This window comes from Pistacia vera, unplaced genomic scaffold (assembly GCF_008641045.1).
Source record: "Pistacia vera cultivar Batoury unplaced genomic scaffold, PisVer_v2 Contig405, whole genome shotgun sequence".
In the NCBI taxonomy this organism is placed as follows: Eukaryota; Viridiplantae; Streptophyta; class Magnoliopsida; order Sapindales; family Anacardiaceae; genus Pistacia; species Pistacia vera.
The window spans coordinates 693,223-702,749 of NW_022196230.1; the positions used below are offsets into that span (position 1 = coordinate 693,223).

Below are 9,527 nucleotides of genomic sequence, written 5' to 3' on the forward strand. Positions count from 1 at the left end.
TATTGAATTCCATAATTATGGTAAAATTGCTTAATTTTCTAAGTATAAATAGTCTAACTGTCTAAGAGCATATTTTTTCATTTTGATGGCAACTGATATGCTTAGGAGATTCAACCGTAGTCCCATACAGATTTACCCACATTCCAGCTTGCCCTATGTCTGGAAGCGTTGCATACTAATTTATACCCACAATCTCTGGTCGATTTTTGAAGGGCCTGGCATATGTGGATTTTGCCGATGATTCACACCTTGCTGCAGCTGAAGAAAAGAACAAAGAAATGTTTGTTCAGAAGAAGACAAGCATTGCAAAATCAAATCCGAAGCAAAAGAGAAAGGATTATACTAGTCATGGGGCCTCTGGAGAACATGGTAGGCTAAGTGGAATTAGGTTTTATCTTTGTTATTTGTGTGTGTGTGTGTGTGTGTGTGTGTGTGTGTGTTTGTGTACAATGCAGCCTATAGACGTTTGCATGTTTGTGTTTCCCACTTCTACATTTTATTTTCTTACTCCTTTGGGTTAAATGGTAGCGCAAAGTAGTAATCAGATTTTCAAGGAGTCTAGAGCGCCACACTATGCTACTAATAAACGTAGTGATAACATTCAGCTGAAGGAGAGGAACACATTTACAATGCCAAGGAATGTCAGACCACTTGGTGTGCCCTCGCCAAATCCAAAATCTGGGGAAGTCAAAGATGAGAAGCTGAAGTCAAATAATGAGTTAAGAGAAATGTGTTAGTAAACGATCCATATATGCAGCGGAAAACAATATCATAATACTGTTAGGAAACGACCCGGTTGCGTAGCGGAAAACCAAAAATTACAACCATGGATCGTTCCTTAGAACCCAAAAATCAGGGTACAGAAAATTACAGTTTATATTTTATAAGAATCTGCAGAAAAATAAATCCAAAGGTTNAGTTAATGCTTTGTGATCGTCACCCGAAAGTCATGAGGAACGGGTAGGTGCTTTGTGGTCTCCACCCGATAGTTACGAAAACCGGGTAGGTGCTTTGTGATCCCCACTCGGTAGTCACTAAGAACGGGTTGGTGCTGTGTGAACTCCACCCGACAGTCATGAAGAGTGAGATGGTGCTGTGTGAACGCCATCCGGCCGTACCTCCGGTAAGATGAGGCCATGACGTTTAGATGGGGCCATGACGTTTAGTAGGAAACAGATAGAGGGTTTTACTTACTGAGCATTATTTTGTGCTTACCCCGTTATTTTCCTTTGTGGATGCAGGATCTAGGTGATGATGCAATCGGAGGGGCGTCGGCAAGCGAGGAGCAATAGCTACACTATTTCCCCTGTTTTTGTCTTTTAAAATGGCTTTTCGTAAATGATGCTCTTTGTGTATAAAAGACATATTACTTATAATAAAAAGAAAAGTTTTGGACCCATTTTCTATTGTTATTATGCATGCATTGTACTAGTTTACAGCAGTTGTTACAGTACTGAATTTTACAATTTTTATTTGGATGGTTGATAACATGTATTTGATGATATAATGTTGCCTTATAAAATCTGCCTTAAATCATGTTTTTGAGAAATTGATTAATCAATTAATCTGATTTGTTGATGACCTACAAGTTTGGTTTAATGCATGATGGATTTTTTTTTGAGATCAATGAGTTTGGTTGATTGCAAAATCCGTTTAAAGTGTTTTTGGTTGTTGTATGAACAGATCCGGAGCTACAGATTTGTGTATGCTCGCTGCGGTGATATAACCCATCGTCGCAGTGAGCATTGTTCACGCTGGCGTTGGTGACGAAACCAGCGTTCGCAGTGGCGATCGTCCCTGGATGAGCGCTGGTGACGAAACTAGCACTCACCGCAGCGATCGTCTTCTGAACAGCGCTCATCAAGGCGATATAACCCATCACCGCGACGATCGTCCTTAGGACGGGTGCTGTACCAAATCACCGCGGCTATCGCTGCGGCGAAGGTATGTTAAGCGTGAACATCAAGTAATCAATGTGCGCTGCAGCGATCTAACTCATTGCTGCAGCGAGCGGACTTCCAAGTGTGCAGGGGGTAAAATGTAAAGTTTCAAAACTTTTGGACCAAACGTAATTCTATAAATTATGAGGGGGTAAATTAATTAACCCACAAATTTCAAAAATTGATTGTTTTTTAAATGTATGCTTTGTACTTTTTTGTATATTGCATGGTGCCCGGTGCATGAGCCTTAGACCTAAGGGTGAATGTTTTAAAATATTTTGGGTATGTATGGTTGTATTATTTATTAAATAGGGCATGTGTGTCCTGCCTTTCTCCTCTTCTTGATGTACATTCTCTTCTTATCTCATTCTCCTCGAATGTAAATCGAGGTTTCTAAATTTATTGATGTAAAGAATTTGTATAATTATTTATTGTAAATTTAGAACGATATTTTTTTTTTTTTTTTGTAATGTACTTAAAGACGGAGCAAAGGACGAGGCAACCATACTTGAAGACTCATGATGTTTATTGCAGGACCCCTAGGTGACCCACCGATTCCTCTAGGCTCGAGGAAATCGATTTTAGTTGGGCCATGTACCGGCACGTTTTAATATTTTGTTTAGAATGCATGATAAGATTGAATGTTCAATAACATGCCAAACAATGTCATTCTAACAAAGATAATAATCTGGTGAGACATTAAATAAGAAAACCCTCAATCAAAGTATATTAAGTCACGAAAGCCTTCCATCACCATGGTTTTAATCAAACCACTGTTCGTCGAAACCTTGTTTGCCAAAGCGAAGGGTACACTTCTACCAGTGGGAGGTTAAAATGCATTGGAGTTTTCCTTAATGGTGATGGGTCGACTTAAAATGACAGTTTTGCTTGTTTGCCAAAGCGAAGGGTACACTTCTACCAGTGGGAGGTTAAAATGCATTGGAGTTTTCCTTAATGGTGATGGGTCGACTTAAAATGATGGTTTTGCTTGTTCGCCAAAGCAAAGGTTGATAAACACGTGTCATAGGCATAGTAGAGTAGTACACATATACTGTGTACGTGGTGACATGTAGTGTCCACTCTACTGATACTGGAAAAAGGGCTGATACTCGGCTTGATAATCCCCGAAGCTAACATCTCACTAATGATCTTCTCAATCTCATTTTTCTGGTAATATGGATATCTATAAGGTCGAAGGTTTAGGGGTTGGGCATCAAGGTTTAATCGAATGGCATGATCTTGGGGTCTACTAGGCAGTAATCGCGGCAATGGCTTAAAGATAGATTGGAATTTTGCTAACACTGAAAACAACCTACTACTGACACTGGCTTCTTTACCCGACTGTTTTGTAATTGCCCAAATTCGACCAGATAGCCAGTTCCTTCACTCTTCAATGTTCTGATCATTGCTTTCAAGGAGACCATTGTTTTACTAAATGCCGGATCACCTATAAAAGTCACCATTTCCTCACCAAGATGAAATTTCATTACCTGCTTTCTCCAATCCATCGTAGTTTCTCCTAACGTTTCCAACCAAGCCATATCTAGGACTACATCTTCACTACTAATGTCAAAAGGAAAAAAGTCTTGAATTATTTGCACCTTCTGAACTTCTAAACAGACTGCCTTACATTCTCCCTCACTCCTTACCTTATATCCATCTCCAACACGTACCCCGAACGCCTGTGTTTGTGCCACAACAATGCCCAACTTCTCTACAATCTCTACTAATGAAATTGTGGGAAGCCCCACTGTCAATCAAGATAATAACCTCCCGACCCATAATACTTCCCTTCAACTTCATCGTTTTTAGGCCATTGATTCCAATAACTGAGCTCAGGGAAAGTTCAACATTACCTTGGCCTTGTTCTTCTGTTGTTCTTTCACTGGTTTCCACGTCACCCGGGTCTAGATCTTCTTCTTCTTCATTAACGAGAATTACTTGAAACTGCTTCTCACCACACTTATGACCAAAGAAATACTTCCCATCACATTTGAAGCACAACCCCTCTACCCTTTTTCGCTGTATTTCAGCCTCTGTCATTTTTCGAAAAGGAAAATCACGTCGCGATGGATAAGCTCTATCAAATGACCTAAAGGTTGTAGATGTGTATTCACGAGAAGAGGAATTCACCAATGAACCCATGGCATCACTCTCTACGTTTCGTGGTCCCGAGTTGGAGAAAGAATTTGAGAATGAATTTGTTCTTAGGGATTCAGTCGAGTTTGGGGATTTGAGTGAATCGGGTCGGGTTGTAATCAGGTTATAACTTCTGGATCCAAGGTTATTTGACCTGACATGGAGACCAGGCCCATTCCACCTATTGGTTCTTGTTGGGCCATTCTTTGCCTCCTCTAAAGCCCAGTTATGTTACTCCACTCTATGGGCTCTCTCTATGGTCTGAAGAAGTGTGTTGGGTTGGATCAGTCTTAATTCGGCCCGAATTTCTGCCCTAAGTCCATTAAAAAATACAGCATTCAAGATTTCTTCCTTCTCCTCCACGAACAAGGTAGCTACAGCCTCAAACCTGTGTCTAAATTCTGCAACTGTACTGGTTTGTTTCATGGCCATAAGAGTCTCGTAAGGGTTACTCTCTTGAGATCCACTGAATCTCTGAATTAAGGTGAGTTTGAACGATGGCCACGAGTTAACCGGTGCTCTGACCTCCATTCACTAATACCAGCTAATGGCTTCCCCTTCCATACATACTGCTGCAACTGTGAGTTTCCCTTCATATGGAATTCCATTTAGACTGAAGTACCTCTCAATTCTAAAAATCCACCCATACGGATCTTCACCCACAAAAAATGGGTAACTCAAGTTTACGTCCTCCCACTTCACTCTGATTCTGTCTTGAACTTCCCGATCCACTAGTTCCATTTTGGTTTTCTCCACCCTGATTTCTCACGTTCCGGGATGATGTTGGTTCACCTCGCCCAGCTTCTTCTTCATCTTTTCTTCTCATCCAGCTTTGTATCTCGACCATGCACTCACGAATCGTTCCCATGTCAATCCCCAATTTTGTCATTTCTCTTTCCACATTTTCTAGTCTAGATTCCATTCTCATTGCAACCATTACCCACACGCCTGCTCTGATACCAAATTGATGTGAACCTACTCCGTTTTACTACTCAACCATCCATAAATTACCAACATCAGAGTATTAAACGATTAATTGTAAACATCTTGAAACATCCAGAACCTCATTGTATATATTCCATGGAAAAGTTCAAAATTACATTCATGGATAAACTATATCTCAACACCATAATTCAATTAACAAACAATGAAAATAAATGGAAACTAATACGCTGGACTTTGAGGGCCAACTACCTCCCTTTTACTAAATTCTCTCTTGATGCCTTTTTAAACTCTGCTGCTCCCTTTTTATTCATTTCCTTCCCTAACAGAATTCAACTCTCAGCCACTCATCTGTCGCCACCTATCCACTCCACCTTTTTCTTCTCTTCACACTTTAGTTGCTCCCTTTTTCATAATTGATTCCCTGGTGCTTCTTCCCACGCCTCTTATTATAAACCCTCAGTTAACGTTATAGGGGATGCTTGAACGAGCTTCCTCAATTTCCAGTCCAAAAGCGAAATTGATGTTTACATGATAAAACTTTAGCGAGTGTTAAACTTTTTTTCGGAGCAGAATCCTGCAAAAGTTCGTCCAGTTGCCCAAATGCTCTATATTGGTTACGGTAAGCAGAAGGTTCAGTAAACACTTTTATCTGTTCGAATTTGACAGGGATGGTGATGAGGGTGATTGAGAATGATAGCTTTCCTGATCAGGCATACGATACGTAATCTCTATATTGTAAGTACATATATTGGAGGTGGCAGCATTATAGGTTGTGTTTGGATTTGCACATGTAGTAGATCTTAAGGGTTTGAGGATTATTTTTGGTGTAAATTTCAGTAAGCAAAAGTTGTATATGAGGAATTGTGGAATGGTTCTTACTTCAACTACGACAATAATGGTAGCCGCTCAAGTTCATCTATTTAAGCTAATCAGTTTACTGGACCACATGTAGTAGATCTTAAGGGTTTGAGGATTATTTTTGGTGTAAATTTCAGTAAGCAAAAGTTGTATATGAGGAATTATGGAATGGTTCTTACTTCAACTACGACAATAATGGTAGCTGCTCAAGTTCATCTATTCAAGCTGATCAGTTTACTGGACGATGGTATGTTGCAACTAATTAACTTCATTCATTGATATTCTTAAATATCTAGGCCTGATAAATCTTGATTTATTTATAGTGTTTCACATGTTTCTGTTTCTCAATATATATTCTTTTTTAGTTCAAATCTGATAAGACTAGAACTTAGCAGGTGTCTCTAATGTAAGTCGCAATGCATTTTGGAAGTTTTAATTGCATGTTGTAATCTTTTTCCCTACTTTTTGTGGAAAATTAAGTTCTTGCTACTTTTAGTCAGATTTTGCATATATGTGGAATCAGGGAATAAAAACATTAATTTCATTCTTTAGAGTTCCTTTATCTAAGTAATTCTATAAAATTGAATGACTAGAACTTGTTCTGATGCAGTCTATCTCACTTTGGTTTGACTGCTTAAGATTTATGCAAGAATATGATCCATCTGTACATGAATTTTCACATGATGGTTGAAGTAAGGATGCTATAATTGCTGCTGGTTTGCATGTTGCTGAAGGCAGTAAAATATGGGAAGCATACAGGGAATTTGAGCAAGCCATTCTCCATACCATAGATGAGATCAGCATTAAGGTGAGAATTTATAATATATACATTAGAAACTTTTTAGAAAATGTGCCTGAAGGGGATGCATTCTATTAATCTATTTACTTGATTATTTAAAGTCTTATTCCATCCTACTGGTTTGGTATTATGGTTAATAATGCTCTTGTGGGTCTTCCTTTATATTTCCTAGAACCATGGCTCAAGTTGCATGCCCTGTTTATTTTAGAAACTTCTTTTCTTCTTTTTGTCATCTATGTATAGTTCATAAATTTTGTTCTTTCATTTCCCTATGAAGTGTTATATACCAAGAAAAAGTATCTGTTTTCAAAATTTACATTTGGAAAATTATTGCTCTTTTGCAGGAAAAAGAAAAACAGGTTCAGCGCATTCGAAGTATATTTCACCGTCAGTTGTCTATTCCCCTTGCTAACTTAAGGTCAATCCTTCTTGCCTACAAGTCTTGGGAGGTGGAACTGGGGACTGCTCTAGATATTGAATCAGGTGATTTAGATGGGATTCCTTCTACTGTTGCCTCAGTGTACCAAAAGGCATTGGAGATGTATAATGCTCGAGCTGATTTTGAAGAACAGATTGCAAGGCTGGATATATCTGACTCCAAAAAATTTCAACAATTCACAGTATATGGCATTTGCTATCAGATATTGTTTTAGACAGCTAAATGATAATGCTCAGTTCTTAAAGTTTAGGTTAATGGTAACTTGATATGGGCTTGATATGATAACTTGATATTAAAGTGTAGAGGTCATGATTTGAGTCTCCCATTTATTACATCCTGCTATATTTGGGTTGGTCTTTCTGTCTGAAAATGGGCTTGGTTTATGTAACATGTGAACTTGCCTGTTACAAAGCTGAATATCATTGTTGTGCCCTTACCTTTTCAAGCTTAAGCTTTTAGGTCAAGTTGTTTATCAACAAAGTTGCTATTGAAATTTCATTATAATTTCAATTTCTTATGGTCTTTCTTGCTTGTAATATTAGTAATCAGTTTATGTAAACTTTAGATCTTCTCTTCTTCTTCTTCTTTTCCTGAGGGTGGGGGGTTGTCTAAGAACTTGCAATGTGGCAATGAGTTACCTTTTTTTTTTTTTTTGGTCCATCGTTAAAGTGTTAATGCTATTATTTTAATTTGAAATTTTTGCAGATCTACTTGAAGTTTGAAAAGTCTTCTGGAGATCCAGCCCGTGTTCAAGTTCTCTATGAACATGCTATTACCGAGTTTCCTGTATCAAGTGATCTCTAGCTTGGTTATGCTTGCTATTTGGATAAAACGTTGACGGTTTCACTCATATTTTATCTTTTCAATTCTTCATGTTCCAGGTATTTGTAATTTTAGCAATTAATCATCTCTTTTTCCTTCAGGTATGAAATATTGTGCAAGATGTTCATTCCAGGGCTAGGAAAAATTTTCCTTGGGTTGGTGATCTTTGGGTTCGATCTTTGTTTGCTTTGGAACGTTGCCGTGCACCTGAGAAAGAGATATCTATTGTAAGTTTCAGTTGTTACCCTTCATCTCTTGAGAATTATGAGAGATTGTTAAAAGTAGCTCAAGAGCAATGAAGTTTCACAAACTTTAGTGTTGGAATTTCATTTTGCTCCTTTCACAAATATAGAGGTTTACTGTTGTTTAAAAAGATTTTTATATCATATTTAGGTCTTTGAGATGTCCCTTCTATGCACTTTTTCGACCATTGAGGAGGTAAAGATATCTTTTCTCTAATTTGCAGGCTTGACTTACTACACTTTGTAATTTGTAATTGCTTCATCTACGTTTTATGCATTAAAGATCTTTGTTAATTGGATCCTCTTTGTTTCAGTAACTAAACTTATTCCTCGCTCGAGTGGATGGTTTGAGATGAAGAATCCTTTTGCCTGGAGCAGAAGAGGATGCATTGAATTTTTCATTGATAAGGGAAACATTTCAGTTTCGCATATGTATACTGTTCATATTTCCTCGTTAAAATTGTTTTTACTCGATGTCAAGAACTTGAAGCTTCTCAAAGACATTTGTACATGCTCTATTCATGGTGAATTTTAGATGAAGAAAATGTGGACCTTGTAGCTAGTCTACTCCTTCAGGGTCCAGGCATAGATCTCTTACGAATGTGTGTCAAGTGCTTCTACCCTTAGACTCTGAAGAAAAGTCTTTTAATTTACTTCATTTAGTCTGCTGTTATAGTACCATTATGACCACTTTATGTAGAAGTTACAGTGCATAACTCTCGATATTCCAAGATGGCTTTTGCTAATTGCTAGATTGTTACCTTTGTTAATTGTTTTGTCATGGAATAGTGTCCTTTACTAAAAAATTTCTCATTCAGCATTGGAGTTGCATGCATGGAAGATATTTTTATGGATCTGTGAATTTATAAAATTTGCATGTCATATTTAACTGGTACATTGTTGTTGTTTAATGGCTGTTTTCAATATTTGTGTTTATAAACAATTAGCCTGATGTCTCTTTAGTGTACCATCGAAATTGCAGGCCTTGTATGATTGGATGTATTATATATACTTGAATACTTAATGTGAAGTTTCTTCCTTTTAATGGGCGTCTGATTACTTATCTCAACAGATGAAGAATACAAATGGTTTGTTGCATTTGTACGCTTATTAGGCTCATTTGGAGCTAAATTTGGGAAAAGATCAATCTGCAGCTTGGTGATTTTGGGAGAGCCTGGTTTGGCCCATTCATCTTTTTCTCTTTCTTATCCTGTATAGTTCAATATGATTGATTTATGATTCATCTTTGTATTTTTTCCATATAACTTTCTATTTGTATGTGCAGTGGGTCAATGTTGGAAGCCTAGCAAGGTTATATAGCTATGGAAATTTAATTGGGACAT

The 9,527-nt window shown here is 37.8% G+C and overlaps 1 pseudogene; it reads left to right on the forward strand.

Moving 5' to 3' along the window:
• Positions 1–6,077: 6,077 nt before the first annotated feature.
• Positions 6,078–8,811, forward strand: LOC116142114 (annotated as a pseudogene).
• The last annotated feature ends 716 nt before the right edge of the window (positions 8,812–9,527 follow it).